Below are 17490 nucleotides of genomic sequence, written 5' to 3'. Positions count from 1 at the left end.
TGGTCTCCTATCAAGCCACGTACCACCTATTTTGGGTCTCGTATAGTGGCTATGGACCAACGTGTCTTTAAGTGACGTGCCCCGTCTAAAGGTAATGTCTGCATGCGCACCCAACAAGTCTCTAAGGTCCGGGTCCATTTTGAGGATGTCCCAGTGTCTGTTGATAACGTCTCTTACTTTTTGATGCTGGTGGTCATACGTCCCTATAATTCTAATGACATCTTTTGTTGTATCTTCAGATCTGCCCTGCTTATGCAGCAGTTGTTGTCTATCCAGATTAGCAGCCCCCTGATATGCCAAATCCAGGACATGTCTGGGGTACCCTTTTTCTTTAAACCTGTTGAGCATGTCACTCGATTGGCTATGGAACGTTCTCACATCGGAGCAGTTTCTCCTCAATCTCATAAACTGCCCTTTAGGGATCCCCCTTTTTAACGGTATTGGGTGGTGGCTATTCCAATTCAAGAGATTATTTGTACTTGTTGGCTTCCGATAGATGCTTGTTGTTAGACCCCCATTCATTCCTTTTCTAATTTTCACATCAAGGAACGCCAGTTCTTCTTTATTGATTTCAAAAGTGAATTTCAGGCCGATCTCATTGATATTGAGATCTCTGATGAATGTTTCAAATTGATGTTTGGTTCCCGTCCATACCACAAACACATCATCAATAAACCTGAACCACATTGCCACAAATTCATGCCACCATCTGACTGTATCACCAAACACCAGGACCTCCTCCCACCAGCCCAGGAACAAAATTGCGTACGATGGGGCACAGGGGCACCCCATCGCTGTGCCCCTGAGCTGGTGGTAGTGTTTTCCGTCAAATTTGAAAGTGTTGTGGGTAAGTATGAACCTCAGTAGGGCCTCTGTGAACTGATTATGTTCACCGCAAATCACCGACCTCTGTTTGAGATAATGATGTACACTCTCAATCCCTTTCTCATGTGGAATGCTACTATAGAGAGCTTCTACATCTATAGAAGCTAACCATGAATTTTCATCAAGATGGAGCCCTTCCAACTTTCTCAACAGGTCAGTTGTGTCCCTCAGATATGAGGGAATTGAAACAACAAAAGGTCGGAGGATCTCATCCACATAGAGGCCGCAATTTTGCGTTAAAGATCCCACACCAGACACAATGGGTCGTCCTTTAAGGGGGGTTAGCCCCTTGTGGACTTTAGGCAGAGTATAAAATGTTGCCTGCTGGGGATATTCAGGAAATAAAAATTCAAACTCACTCTTGGAGATTAATCCTCTATCCAGGGCTCCCCCCAGAAGCTCACCTAGGCGTTCCTTAAAAATATCCATGGGATTATATTTCAAAACCTCATAGGTGTTACTATCCTGAAGAATTCGATAGCACATGTCTCTATATGTCTGATGCTCCATTATGACCAGATTCCCACCTTTGTCAGATGACTTGATTATTAACTGGTCATTATTTCTTAGTGCCTCTAATGCCTGTTTTTCTCCCTCAGTGAGATTGTAATCAATATCCTGACTCCCATTGCCTATCCTTCTGAGGTCCCTTTCAACCAACTGTAAAAAATATCAATGTTACTCGTGTCCATCTGTGGTGGCATTCTACTGCTACTGTTCTTTAATGCTGTAAATGGGCCTTTACCTGTCGCTGCCCCTTGTTCATTTTCAGCTAGAAGACCAACAAGGTCCTGATAACTATCCCAGTCTTCCTCCTGAATGCCCTGTTGTAGGCATTTCTCACTATTATGATGTTTAAAAAACTTCTTCCATTTTAATTTTCTACAAAACAGGTTCAAATCCTTGAACCACCCAAAACAATTGTAACGATTTGTAGGTACGAAATTAAGACCTTTCTGGAGAATACCATACTCATCCCTCGAGAGGACATACTGGGATAGATTAATAATCTGGCCCCTGTCTAGGCATGTTTGGTTCTGAGATTGTATCCCAGTCCCATCCCCTGCTCTAAAAAAGAAACAGATGAAGAGTGTTCTGTCTTCCTCCACGTAGGATGCTGTGTGGATTCCAACATACGGCTAAACCTTCATCCACATCCCAGTAAACAGACTGTGTTGATGCTTAAGTCTTATTTATTAGGGTGATGATAACCAAAACTATAACGTTGAACAACAATGGTGGACAGTATTCATAGTAGATGATCGAATAGTGAATGATGTTGATGTACAAAGTGGATGTTCAGTGAATAATCATAGTGGATGACTGATCATAGTGGATGACTGATCATAGTGGATGACTGGTGAAAAACTGTAAAGAATAACAGCATTTCAGTATATGCACATACAGGGTGCAATCACATAAATAACTGGGACATAACAGCAAGAATTGTACAGAGTGCATTACACAGTAATTCTAACAGCACTGCCCTATTCTATACAAGAATGTCATCTATCTAAATGCAGAGTACACATTAACCTCACTGCAAGCTACAAAGCACATCTGCCTACCTATATCTGACTATAGGAGCTGCATAAGGCTTAAATACTAACACAAACATAAGATGCATTAAACCTTTATAAACGTACCGAGATCCGCTAGGACAGGGGTAAGAAAGTAAGCAAGACAGGAGCACGTGTGCCTCTCTGCAGATCTGAGGAAAAATGGCTACTGAAGCTTGTCTTCACAAGAAGAATGTGGGCGGAACTAACCCATAAGACATTGCTCTTAGGAGGGAAAGGTTGGTAAACAACATGAAAAGTAGGCAACCTTGTTGTCTTCCTTCGTCCTGTGGAAGACTGTACATCCTATGTGGTCTTGTTCACCTTCACAGGCGTGGTCTTCGTTGATAGGAACTGAGAAAGGGCAAGGTAGGGGAGTGCTGCTCGGTAGTTCCTTTACCAGCAGACTATTGTGACACGGCTGGAAGAGAGATGGACGTCCATTTTCTAGTGTGCTGGTAAGCATACTGTTGACTGAGACCGGCTTGTGTGCTCCTCCTAGACAGGCATCTCCTACAATGACCCATCCAAGGTCTTGCCTCTGCGCGTATGGAGCATTCAGTGAGCCGTTGATATATTCTCTAGTCTTGTGGACTCGTAGTATATCTCTTCCCAGAAGTAAAGCTATTGGCGCTTCTGGTTCCAACTTAGGTATCACGTGGGCTATACGCTTCAGGTGGGGGTGATACGTTGCCACCTCTGGTGAAGGTATCTCAGACCTGTTGTCAGGAATCTGGTTGCACTCCAGGATGGTCGGTAGTGACAGACAGGTCTGACCATCCATGGACTCCACTTTGTATCCGGTTGCTTTCCTCCCCACCATCTCGACGGTACCTGAACATGTCCTAAGGGAGTAGGGAGAACTGGGGCCTACAATGCTGAAGTTGTCAAAGAAGATGGACCTGGCTAAAGACCTATTACTTTGGTCATCTAGGATTGCATATATCTTGAGCGCTTTGTCTCTGTGGCCTGTTGGATAGACTCGGACAAGGCAGATTTTTGAGCAGGATCTTCCTCCCTTGAGTCCCTTACAGATCTCCGTACATTGAGAGGTGACCGCAGGGGTGTCTTCGTCGGTGTTCTTCTGTTTCTCATCGTGCTCCTCTGCTTGTGACAACACTCCTGGAGGTGGTCCAGGATGCAAGGCTGTATTGTGATCCGTGCTGCTGCATTCTGCACATTTCACGCTAGCTCCACAGTTCCTAGCGAAGTGAGAGGTCGTAGCACAGCATTTGAAGCAGATGTTGTTTTCCTTGAGGAAACCTTTGCAATCCTCTAAAGTCTTCTCCCTGAAGGCTCTGCACTTTAGTAGAGGATGTGGTTTCCTGTGTAGAGGACACTGCTTACTGACATCCTGAGGTTTGCTCTCTTCCGTAGGGGGCTTAGTTGTCTTGTGTGGAGGACCTGTGGAATCAATATCAGTTTTATGGACTGCCACGGGTGTCTTACTGGGTTTGACACCAGGGGTAGTGGAACATGACAGAGTGAAATCAAAACTAGGGTCATTTCTGATCTTGGCTTGCTGGGTGACAAACTCAACAAATACAGCAAAAGGAGGGAATGGTACGTTATGAATTTGTTTATACCGTGAACCATGTATAATCCACCTTTCTTGAAGATTGTAAGGAAGTTTTTGTACTATTGGATTGACACCCCTAGCAGTGTCTAAGAATGCCAATCCAGCCAAGTGACCTTCCTTCTGGGCGACCTGTAACTCTATCAATAAATCATTCAATTCTCTAAGTCTTTGATAACCCTTGGGCCCTATCTTAGGGAAATCATCAATTCTTTTGAATAAAGCATTCTCTATTACTTCTAAGGACCCATAGCATTCGTCAAGTCTTTCCCACACTTTACGTAAACCTATGTGTGGGTATTCTATGTTAATGTCTCTTAGTCTTTTAGCATGCTCGACCGATTCATTTCCAAGCCACTTTACCAGGAGATCTAACTCCTCACTACTAGAAAGGTCCAGTCCCTGAATGGCGTTCTGGAACGAAGCTCGCCACGACCTGTAGTTTTCGGCTTTGTCAGTGAACTTTACAAGTCCTTTTGTTACCAGTTCTCGGCGGGCAAAGAACTTTGCCAAGTCTATGGTGGCTTGATCAGTGTTGGTACGAGCCGGTATGTTATAGCCATGTCTAGTGTGTGGTGCGTCACCATACCTGTGAGACGCTCTTGACTTCGGACAGTCTGCATAGTACCTTTCTGGTGAAGAAGATGTCTCTTTAAGGTGAGGTGGGAGCTGTACCTTCTTCTCAGTGGAACGGTAGCTGTGGTCGACTCCTCTGTGTTGGACGTCTTCTTGTTTGTAGTAGTGAAGTTCGGGGTTGGATCGATGATAATCGGCGTAGGCTGATCGTTGTAGTCTGTCGAGGGTGTTGTCCATGCTGGAGTGTCGATGAACGTACTCTGCGACGCGCTGAGCTGAATCTTGCTGCTCTAGATCTGTTCCAAGAACGTTGCTGCGTCTCTCATAATCAGGATCCTTCATGGCTTCCAAGTACTCTGCCTTAGCTATTGCAGCTGCTGCCTCTTTGTCTACCATAAGTCTTTCTAGAGACACTTGCAGGCGTGCACCTTCTGCTTCTTGCTCTGCCCGCAAACGTGCGGTTTCGGCTTGCAGGCGTGCAGTTTGTTCTGCCTGCAAACGTACCTTTTCTGCCTCATGCTCTGCTTGTCTCAGCTTTAGATGCATTTCTTTCTCGGCAAAGGAGGACCTCGCTTTGGCTGCTTCAGCTTCAGCACGAGCGACAGCAGCCAGCTCTGCTAATGATGACCTGTTAGAGCTTGCTCGTGACCTCGTCTTGAGTGAGGATGTGCTGTTTCGAGACATTGTGCGCTTAGCTGCGTACTGCTGAGTGTTTTGGCAGGAAACTGAGTCTAGGTGCGGTGAGCTTCCGCGTGGCGGGAATGATGTAGCTCCTCTTGGCGGGCTGCAGTATAGTCCCGCGGCTGTATGGTGGCTGCTGTGATACCCGAATGCGGAGCAGTGTGGGTGTTAGCGGTTCCGTACAGTCTGAACAACTACAGCCTGCGACCGGCTATCAGTTTCACTGAAGGCAGCTAATCTGTTCTTACTTTACAATCACCGCCTGCGACTGGCGGTCTCGTTTTTCACTGATCTGTCTTCCTCCACGTAGGATGCTGTGTGGATTCCAACATACGGCTAAACCTTCATCCACATCCCAGTAAACAGACTGTGTTGATGCTTAAGTCTTATTTATTAGGGTGATGATAACCAAAACTATAACGTTGAACAACAATGGTGGACAGTATTCATAGTAGATGATCGAATAGTGAATGATGTTGATGTACAAAGTGGATGTTCAGTGAATAATCATAGTGGATGACTGATCATAGTGGATGACTGATCATAGTGGATGACTGGTGAAAAACTGTAAAGAATAACAGCATTTCAGTATATGCACATACAGGGTGCAATCACATAAATAACTGGGACATAACAGCAAGAATTGTACAGAGTGCATTACACAGTAATTCTAACAGCACTGCCATATTATATACAAGAATGCATCTATCTAAATCCAGAGTACACATTAACCTCACTGCAAGCTGCAAAGCACATCTGCCTAACTATATCTGACTATAGGAGCTGCATAAGGCTTAAATACTAACACAAACATAAGATGCATTAAACCTTTATAAACGTACCGAGATCCGTTAGGACAGGGGTAAGAAAGTAAGCGAGACAGGAGCACGTGTGCCTCTCTGCAGATCTGAGGAAAAATGGCTACTGAAGCTTGTCTTCACAAGAAGAATGTGGGCAGAACTAACCCATAAGACATTGCTCTTAGGAGGGAAAGGTTGGTAAACAACATGAAAAGTAGGCAACTGATGACCTCCAGTGACCACAACTTGAATAACATGATAATTAACTCTCTGCACATTAAAATGGGCAGAACAAAGAGGATGAGGATTGTGGGGGTGCTAGAGGGGTTTGTACAGGATTTTCCCTTGGAGGAGGGGCAGAAGTTCTTGGTATCCCTTCTCCATTTCTGTGATAGCCCCTTCCCCTCTTTCGATATTTCCCTCTTGTATGTTGCCATTTTTGTCTAAAAGTCGATCTCTCAGCTTGTGCCCCCCTGAAGAACGTCTCAGATCTCTCTGTATCTGACGTATCAATGTCAGACGAGGAAATCTCCCCTGATTTTGTTTTTTGAAAATTATACGCTTGATTTTCAGAAAAATTCTTTAAGTCTTTTTGAAACTGGATCTGCTTTCTCTCTTTTAGTAGGGCCTGATATTTTTCCACAGACGTCTGCAGCAGGCCCTCCCTCCTATTAAAATCTGGGTGTGATTTGAATTTTAAGACACGTTCAATTAAATTATTGAGGTCACTCGTAGATTTTTCCAATAGCTTTTTTTCCTCAATTAGTAACAATTGCATGAAACGTATTGATGAATCGACTGATTCTTTCAACCATGCGTTTAAAAGTTCAGGGGAAGAAGTTCTGGGGGAGGGGCTAATGTTGATCCTTAAGCCTCTAGGGATTATCCTGTTTTTAATATAATTTTCAAAAGTCCTTATTTCCCACCATGACTTCAAATATGCTTTATACCCCCCATATACCTCATTAAACAGATTTTTTAAGGTTAAAGTGCCCATATTTGAATCTTTTGCCCCTTCAATATTGAATGCTTGAATGGCATCCTCTAGTCACAAATCATTATTCACTGGTCCTGACAAAAAACTGGCCATGCTACACCACAGTAACAATAAGAATATTTCAAAAAGTCTAATATTGAACAGGGGTATTAGCAACAAAAATCATATAAATCCCCATAAAATTCTTTTTATTTCAAAAGTATTAAAAAGGCCACCAACCTGTGGTCTACCCAAAACATCACAAAAACACACCGTGAAAAAACTGGCTGGGAAAACTGTTAACCCTACGATGGAATCTATACTGGTGCCTGCCTACCTGTGGGGGTTGGCGCCCTAGGGGAAACGTTATGGCGCCCCCACTCCACAGCGGCTGGCCCTAAGGTCCCTATTGAACCCTTGAAGATCCCGGGTCCCACTACCCAATCATTAATCTAAAGGGACCCCTCACAGCTATACATAGACACTCCTATAGACTAAGGGTTAACTAGACCCCAAACCGTGCCATAAAAACAATAAGGAACATGTAAGAGAGGAGGTACATAGATGAATAAAAGCAGCCTAGGAGCCCTTGATTTCCACTCCACTGAACATACAATATTCACATCAATAGACTGCACACATGTTCTTCAATAGTTTACATAGATATGCTGGTGAGTATATCTCCACATAGGGACGTAATTGTTAGTATACTCATCCAGCCACCGCATGTCATCCTCCTCTCCCCAGTACCGCCTCAACGCGTTTCGCCTCGTCGGCTCATCAGGAGGCCCTGATCAACAAACATGTGTCCCAATGATAACAGATAAGGTTGAATGTTATGAACTGGTGATTCAGAACCACAATGGACCTAGTGGTTAAGAGCACACAAAGTGACCTGATAGTTACTAATAACATTGGACGAGCTCTGAGACGTGGGAACTCTGCTGACCGCAATCCCTAATCCTATCATACCACACTAGAGGTAGCCGTGGAGCGCTCCTGACCAGACCTAGGCGCCTCGGGCACAGCCTGAGAAACTAGCTAGCCCTGAAGATAGAAAAATAAGCCTACCTTGCCTCAGAGAAATTCCCCAAAGGAAAAGGCAGCCCCCCACATATAATGACTGTGAGTAAAGATGAAAATACAAACATAGAGATGAAATAGATTTTAGCAAAGTGAGGCCCGACTTACTGAATAGACCGATGATAGGAAAGATAGCTTTGCGGTCAGCACAAAAACCTACAAACAACCACGCAGAGGGCGCAAAAAGACCCTCCGCACCGACTAACGGTATGGAGGTGCTCCCTCTGCGTCTCAGAGCTTCCAGCAAGCAAGAAAAACCAATATAGCAAGCTGGACAGAAAATATAGCAAACAAAAGTAACACAAGCAAAACTTAGCTTATGCAGGGCAGACAGGCCACAAGAACGATCCAGGAGAGAGCAAGACCAATACTGGAACATTGACTGGAGGCCAGGAACAAAGAACTAGGTGGAGTTAAATAGAGCAGCACCTAACAACTTAACCTCGTCACCTGAGGAAGGAAACTCAGAAGCCGCAGCCCCACTCACATCCACCAGAGGAAGCTCATAGACAGAACCAGCCAAAGTACCACTCATGACCACAGGAGGGAGCTTGACCACAGAATTCACAACAGAACCCTCACCAGAGCCCCCAGGCCAACCAGGATGAGCCAAATGAAAGGCACGAACCAGATCGGCAGCATGAACATCAGAGGCAAAGACCCAGGAATTATCTTCCTGACCATAACCCTTCCACTTAACCAGGTACTGGAGCTTCCGTCTCGAAATACGAGAATCCAAAATCTTCTCCACTATATACTCCAACTCCCCCTCAACCAAAACCGGGGCAGGAGGATCAACGGATGGAACCACAGGTGCCACGTATCTCCGCAACAATGACCTATGGAATACGTTATGGATGGAAAAGGAAGCTGGAAGGGTCAAACGAAAAGACACAGGATTAAGAACCTCAGAAATCCTATACGGACCAATGAAACGAGGCTTAAACTTAGGAGAGGAAACTTTCATAGGAATATAACGAGATGACAACCAAACCAAATCCCCAACACGAAGTCGGGGACCCACACAGCGCCTGCGGTTAGCGAAACGTTGAGCCTTCTCCTGAGACAATGTCAAATTGTCCACTACATGAGTCCAAATCTGCTGCAACCTATCCACCACAGTATCCACACCAGGACAGTCAGAAGACTCAACCTGCCCTGAAGAGAAACGAGGATGGAAACCAGAATTGCAGAAAAACGGCGAAACCAAAGTAGCCGAGCTGGCCCGATTATTAAGGGCGAACTCAGCCAAAGGCAAAAAGGACACCCAATCATCCTGATCAGCAGAAACAAAACATCTCAGATATGTTTCCAAGGTCTGATTGGTTTGTTCAGTCTGGCCATTTGTCTGAGGATGGAAAGCCGAGGAAATAGACAAATCAATGCCCATCCTAGCACAAAAGGCTCGCCAAAACCTCGAAACAAACTGGGAACCTCTGTCAGAAACGATGTTCTCCGGAATGCCATGTAAACGAACCACATGCTGGAAGAACAATGGCACCAAATCAGAGGAGGAAGGCAATTTAGACAAGGGTACCAAATGGACCATCTTAGAGAAGCGATCACAAACCACCCAAATGCCCGACATTTTTTGAGAGACGGGGAGATCCGAAATAAAATCCATAGAGATATGTGTCCAGGGCCTCTTCGGGACTGGCAAGGGCAAAAGCAACCCACTGGCACGAGAACAGCAGGGCTTAGCCCGAGCACAAATCCCACAGGACTGCACAAACGAACGCACATCCCGTGACAGAGACGGCCACCAAAAGGATCTAGCCACCAAATCTCTGGTACCAAAGATTCCAGGATGACCAGCCAACACCGAACAATGAACCTCAGAGATAACTCTACTCGTCCATTTATCAGGGACAAACAGTTTCTCCGCTGGGCAACGGTCAGGTCTATTAGCCTGAAATTTTTGCAGCACCCGCCGCAAATCAGGGGAGATGGCAGACAAAATTACCCCCTCTTTGAGAATACCCGCCGGCTCAGGCAAACCCGGAGAGTCGGGCACAAAACTCCTAGACAGGGCATCCGCCTTCACATTTTTAGAGCCCAGAAGGTACGAAACCACAAAGTCAAAACGGGAGAAAAACAGCGACCAACGAGCCTGTCTAGGATTCAACCATTTGGCAGACTCGAGATAAGTCAAGTTCTTGTGATCAGTCAAGACCACCACGCGATGCTTAGCTCCTTCAAGCCAATGACGCCACTCCTCGAATGCCCACTTCATGGCCAGCAACTCTCGATTGCCAACATCATAATTACGCTCAGCAGGCGAAAACTTCCTGGAAAAGATGGCGCATGGTTTCATCACCGAGCCATCAGAACTTCTTTGCGACAAAACAGCCCCTGCTCCAATCTCAGAAGCATCAACCTCGACCTGGAACGGGAGCGAAACATCTGGTTGGCACAACACAGGGGCAGAAGAAAAACGACGCTTCAACTCTTGAAAAGCTTCCACAGCAGCAGAAGACCAATTGACCACATCAGCACCCTTCTTGGTTAAATCAGTCAACGGTTTAGCAATACTAGAAAAATTATTGATGAAGCAACGATAAAAATTAGCAAAGCCCAGGAACTTTTGCAGACTCTTCAGAGATGTCGGCTGAGTCCAATCATAAATGGCCTGAACTTTAACAGGGTCCATCTCGATAGTAGAAGGGGAAAAAATGAAACCCAAAAATGAAACCTTCTGAACACCAAAGAGACACTTTGACCCCTTCACAAACAAAGAATTCGCACGCAGGACCTGGAACACCATTCTGACCTGCTTCACGTGAGACTCCCAATCATCCGAGAAGACCAAATATCATCCAAGTATACAATCAGGAATTTATCCAGGTACTCTCGGAAGATGTCATGCATAAAGGACTGAAACACTGATGGAGCATTAGAAAGCCCGAATGGCATAACCAGGTACTCAAAATGGCCCTCGGGCGTATTAAATGCTGTTTTCCATTCATCGCCCTGTTTAATACGCACAAGATTATACGCACCACGAAGATCTATCTTGGTGAACCAACTAGCCCCCTTAATCCGAGCAAACAAATCAGACAGCAGCGGCAAGGGGTACTGAAATTTGACTGTGATTTTATTTAGAAGGCGGTAATCAATACAAGGTCTCAGCGTACACCATCCTTCTTGGCCACAAAAAAGAACCCTGCTCCCAATGGTGACGACGACGGGCGAATATGACCCTTCTCCAAGGATTCCTTTACGTAACTCCGCATAGCGGCGTGCTCAGGCACAGACAAATTAAACAGTCGAACTTTAGGAAACTTACTACCAGGAATCAAATCGATAGCACAATCGCAATCCCTATGCGGAGGTAGGGCACTGGACTTGGGCTCATCAAATACATCCCGGTAATCCGACAAGAACTCTGGGACCTCAGAAGGGGTGGATGATGAAATAGACAGAAATGGAACATCACCATGTACCCCCTGACAACCCCAGCTGGACACAGACATTGATTTCCAATCCAATACTGGGTTATGGACTTGTAGCCATGGCAACCCCAACACGACCACATCATGCAGATTATGCAACACCAAAAAGCGAATATCCTCATGATGCGCAGGAGCCATGCACATGGTCAGCTGGGTCCAATACTGAGGCTTATTCTTGGCCAAAGGCGTAGCATCAATTCCTCTCTATGGAAAAGGATACTGCAAGGGCTCCAAGAAAAACCCACAGCGCCTAGCAAACTCCAAGTCCATCAAATTCAGGGCAGCGCCTGAATCCACAAATGCCATGACAGAATAGGATGACAAAGAGCAGATCAAAGTAACGGACAAAAGAAATTTCGACTGTACCGTACCAATGGTGGCAGACATAGCGAACCGCTTAGTGCGCTTAGGACAATCGGAGATAGCATGAGTGGAATCACCACAGTAAAAACACAGCCCATTCTGACGTCCGTGTTCTTGCCGTTCAGCTCTGGTCAAAGTCCTATCGCACTGCATAGGCTCAGGTTTATGCTCAGATAATACCGCCAAATGGTGCACAGTTTTACGCTCACGCAAGCGTCGACCGATCTGAATGGCCAAAGACATAGACTCATTCAGACCAGCAGGCATAGGAAATCCCACCATGACATCCTTAAGGGCTTCAGAGAGACCCTTTCTGAAAATTGCTGCCAGTGCACATTCATTCCATTGAGTGAGCACAGACCACTTCCTAAACTTCTGACAATATATCTCGACCTCATCCTGACCCTGACACAGAGCCAGCAAATTTTTCTCTGCCTGATCCACTGAATTAGGTTCATCATAAAGCAATCCGAGCGCCAGAAAAAACGCATCAATATTACATAATGCAGGATCTCCTGGCGCAAGGGAAAATGCCCAGTCTTGAGGGTCGCCACGTAATAAAGAAATAATGATCTTAACTTGTTGAACTGGGTCACCAGAGGAGCGGGGTTTCAAAGCCAGAAACAGTTTACAATTATTTTTAAAACTCAGAAACTTAGCTCTATCTCCAGAAAACAAATCAGGAATAGGAATTCTTGGTTCTAACATAAAATTCTGAACCACAAAGTCTTGAATATTTTGTACTCTTGCAGTGAGATGATCCACACAAGAAGACAGGCCTTTAATGTCCATCACTACACCTGTGTCCTGAACCACCCAAATGTCTAGGGGAAAAGAAAGACAAAACACAGTACAGAGAAAAAAAAATGGTCTCAGAACTTCTCTTTTCCCTCTATTGAGAAGCATTAGTACTTTGGGTCTCCAGTACTGTTATGAACTGGTGATTCAGAACCACAATGGACCTAGTGGTTAAGAGCACACAAAGTGACCTGATAGTTACTAATAACATTGGACGAGCTCTGAGACGTGGGAACCCTGCTGACCGCAATCCCTAATCCTATCATACCACACTAGAGGTAGCCGTGGAGCGCTCCTGACCAGACCTAGGCGCCTCGGGCACAGCCTGAGAAACTAGCTAGCCTTGAAGATAGAAAAATAAGCCTACCTTGCCTCAGAGAAATTCCCCAAAGGAAAAGGCATCCCCCCACATATAATGACTGTGAGTAAAGATGAAAATACAAACATAGAGGTGAAATAGATTTTAGCAAAGTGAGGCCCGACTTACTGAATAGACCGAGGATAGGAAAGATAGCTTTGCGGTCAGCACAAAAACCTACAAACAACCACGCAGAGGGCGCAAAAAGACCCTCCGCACCGAATAACGGTACGGAGGTGCTCCCTCTGCGTCTCAGAGCTTCCAGCAAGCAAGAAAAACCAATATAGCAAGCTGGACAGAAAATATAGCAAACAAAAGTAACACAAGCAAAACTTAGCTTATGCAGGGCAGACAGGCCACAAGAACGATCCAGGAGAGAGCAAGACCAATACTGGAACATTGACTGGAGGCCAGGAACAAAGAACTGGGTGGAGTTAAATAGAGCAGTACCTAACGACTTAAACTCGTCACCTGAGGAAGGAAACTCAGAAGCCGCAGCCCCACTCACATCCAGCAGAGGAAGCTCATAGACAGAACCAGCCGAAGTACCACTCATGACCACAGGAGGGAGCTTGACCACAGAATTCACAACAGTTGAATAACTGATGCTGTTACCTCTGATTTAAAGGATCCGCCTGGAATGCGGGGACCTACAATATCCGGTCCACCTAAGTCATATCCTTGATTGCAAAGAGGCCTAATGCGCAGAATCATGGTGACACGCAAACACAGGTGAAGCACCCTGCGCAGAATCCCTGTGAGGGATCATAGTGACGCGCAAACACAAGTAAAACGTCCTGCGCAGAATTCCCGATGTGGGGTCCTACAATATTCGGTCCACCTACGTCATATCTTTAAATGTAAGGAGGCCTAATGCGCAGAATCATGGTGACGCGCAGACACAGGTCAAGCGTCCTGCGCAGAATCCCTATGAGGGATCATAGTGACGCGCAAACACAGGTGAAGCGTCTTGCGCAGAATCCCTATGAAGCGCAGAGAGACTCCCGCGATGTCAGCTGGAGCTCCCGCGCATGTCAACTACGGCCCATCTCGTCACGAGCTCGTCACGTGATCTGTAGCATTGTCTGGTAGTCATCTGATTAGCCCACCTGTGAAGCTAGCTACACCGCCTGTGTATCTAAATTTTTACTGCATCTAACCCAGTAAATAGTTTTGGGCCTAGGAGCAGTGTCTGCACGCCTGTGTATCTCAATTTTTACTGCATCTAACCCAGTAAATAGTTTTGGGACTAGGAGCAGTGTCTGCCCGCCTGTGTAGCTCAGTTTTTTACAGCATCTAACCCAGTAAATAGTTTTGGGACTAGGAGCAGTGTCTGCACGTCAGCGGAGTAGCCCACCTGTGAAGCTAACTACACCGCCTGTGTATCTAAATTTTTTCTGCATCTAACCCAGTAAATCCTTTTGGGCCTAGTACTACAGTTTGGCCACTCAGTTCTGCTCGGTTTTCATCCATCGGTTGTTGTGCCAACAACTACAGATACAGAGTTGCCAATTAGTTACAGTAAGCACTAAAATGAGTGGCAAAAGGCCTGCTGCTGCTGGAAAGGGGAATTGGCATGTTGGAAAGGGAAAAAAAGGTTGTATCTGTGGGGTAGGTGGTAAAGCAACAGCAACATCTGCAGAAGAAAGACCATCTTCCAGCCAAAGTAAGATGTCTACTTCTTTTTGTGGACAATCTGATATGATCCCTTTCTTACGACCATCGCTACCAGCATCGCCAAAAATTCTAGATGAGGCACAAAAACAGCAGGTGCTTGAACAGATATCAAGTGCTCATTCAAGTGGGCTCTCCTCCATGTCAACTTCTACATCACAACTACTCCAGTCCTCAGAGTTGTCACCCCAATCGCACTTGCTTCCTCACAGCTCCCAAGTCTCCAGCCACCCGTCTGAGCATGGGGTAACACAGATGGTTGAGTCTGTAGAGCTGTTTACTCATACTATAGCCTGGGAATCAGAGGTCTGCTCCAGAGCTTCTGTGAATCCAGATGAGGAAATGATCTGCACTGATGCCCAGAATCTTTGTGAGTCGGATCCAGGCCCAGATGAAAAAGGTTCTGAGCATCATGTAGACCCTTGTTCCCAAACTGTAACTCCTGTTGATGGAGACAATGAGGAAGATGATGATGAGACTGAGATACGTGATTGGAACGAAAACTTGACTTTTCAGTCAGGGCAGGAAGAGGTTGTCTCTGAGGACGACGGGTGTGAGAACACATAGGATGATGATGACGAGGTTGGAGACCCCACTTACTGTCAACCCACAGTCCGCCAGTCCATGAGGTCAGCAGAGCAGGTGGAGGAGGATGCTAGTGATGAGGTTACATTGCATCTTCCTGGACAGAGACGGAGTACTGGAAGCACGTCAACGACTGCATCCTAAACCCCAACTGTGCCTCTGAGCAGAAGTCATGGTGGCACTTTAGGTCGCACGGGCTCTAAGCCTTGCATTTTTTGACATCGCAAAGGATGACCCAACTCGTGTTGTCTGTAAGATTTGTCAACAAAATCTCAGTAGAGGACAAAAAATGACTAGCTTGAGTATTTCATGCATGAACCGTCACATGGATATGAGGCATAAGTTGCAGTGGGAAGCTCACTGTGCTACAATGCGGCCTAGTGGGCTGGGTCAACCACCGTCTGCCCCATCAAGTGCATCCGCGTCCTCTTCATCCTCTGTGACTGTGGGGACAGCAGTCGCACATGGTTTTGGATGCAGACCTTCCACCTCTTTACCCGCAACAGCCAGTGTGATTGGCAGGTCATCAGGACATTTGCAAGTGGAAACACCTGCTGGTGTTGAGCGCTCTCCGACATCGACACCACATTTTGATCAATGCAACCTAACATCTCTGCCTGCACCTTCCTCACAGACCAGCAGTTTGCCGGGGACACCCTACTCAACTCCGTCTAAGCACGGCTGCCAGCCCTCAGTCCCTCAGATGTGGACAAGTAAAAGACCATTTCCTCCTAGCCATGACAAAGCTAAGAGGTTGAATTTCATCATCTGCAAGCTGTTGGCTACAGAAATGCTGCCTTTCCGCCTGATGGACACAGAGGATTTTCGAGACCTTATGTCCGTCGCAGTGCTCCAGTACCAGATGCCCAGTTTCCACTACTTCTCAAAGATAGCTGTGCCTGCGCTACACCAGCATGTCGCACACAACATCACCGCTTCCTTGAGAAACTCTGTGTGTGACAGGGTGCATATCACCACAGACACTTGGACGAATAGACATGGACAGGGGCGTTACATGTCGGTGACTGGGCACTGGGTAACTATGGTGACATCAGGAGAAGGGGCTGCTGTCCAAGTCTTGCCGTCCCCATGAGTTGCTTGTTGATCCTCTGTATCTAGAAGTTCCTCCACTGCTTCTCCCTCCCCAACCTCCTCTCGGTCCTCCACCTGCACCCAAAGCCTGTCAGGTAATGCCACCCACGTTCTAACTGCGCAGAAGGAATCCTGCACACCTCCTTACTATGCTGTCACCAGGGCTCAACAGCATCAGTCAGTGTTTACATTGAAATGTCTGGGAAATGTGAGTCACACAGCTGAGAAGTTTTGGTCAGCTCTGGACACCGAGTTCCTTCAATGGTTGTCTCCACTCAACCTGCAGCCAGGGAAGGCCGTGTGTGACAATGTTGCAAACCTGGGTGCGGCCCTTCGCTGGGGCAATGTCACACACGTGCCTTGTATGGCTCACGTTTTGAACCTGGTTGTCCAGCAATTTTTATCCCACTATCCTGGACTAGATGGGCTGCTGCAGAAGGCACAGTCGCTGTGTGCTCACTTCTGCCGTTTGCATCCCGCAGCTCAACGACTTATATCTCTACAGAAGTCATTGGGCCTGCCACTTCACCGGCTGAAATGCGATGTGCCCACACAGTGAAATTCAACTCTTCACATGTTGCAGCGACTGTGGCAGCACAGACGAGCCCTGGTGCAATACGTTATGACGTATAGCCTGGGCCAACGAGATCCAGAGGTTGAGCAAATCACGCTGCAGGAGTGGTCTCAGATCAGGCACCTATGCACCCTTCTGCACAGTTTTGAAATAGCAATGAAGATGTTTAGTGCTGACGATGCCATTATCAGCATGACCATTCCAGTGATTTACATGCTGGAGCACACCTTAAACAGTATTCGGAGTCAGGTGGTGGAACAAGAGGAGGAGGAGGAACAGGAGGAGTCGTATGTAGAAGGGATAATATCTCCATGGTCCAGACGGTTTGCAGCACCAAGGCGGCTGGCATTGGAGGCTGGGGGAGCGGGATTACCAAGGGCACATGGTAGCAGCCAAACTGTTGAGGAAGGTGCAAGAGGCAAGGAAGAAGTGGAGGATGAACTGGCACTGGGCATGGA

Source organism: Ranitomeya imitator, chromosome 6, assembly GCF_032444005.1.
Source record: "Ranitomeya imitator isolate aRanImi1 chromosome 6, aRanImi1.pri, whole genome shotgun sequence".
In the NCBI taxonomy this organism is placed as follows: Eukaryota; Metazoa; Chordata; class Amphibia; order Anura; family Dendrobatidae; genus Ranitomeya; species Ranitomeya imitator.
This window is presented reverse-complemented; position numbering follows the sequence as displayed.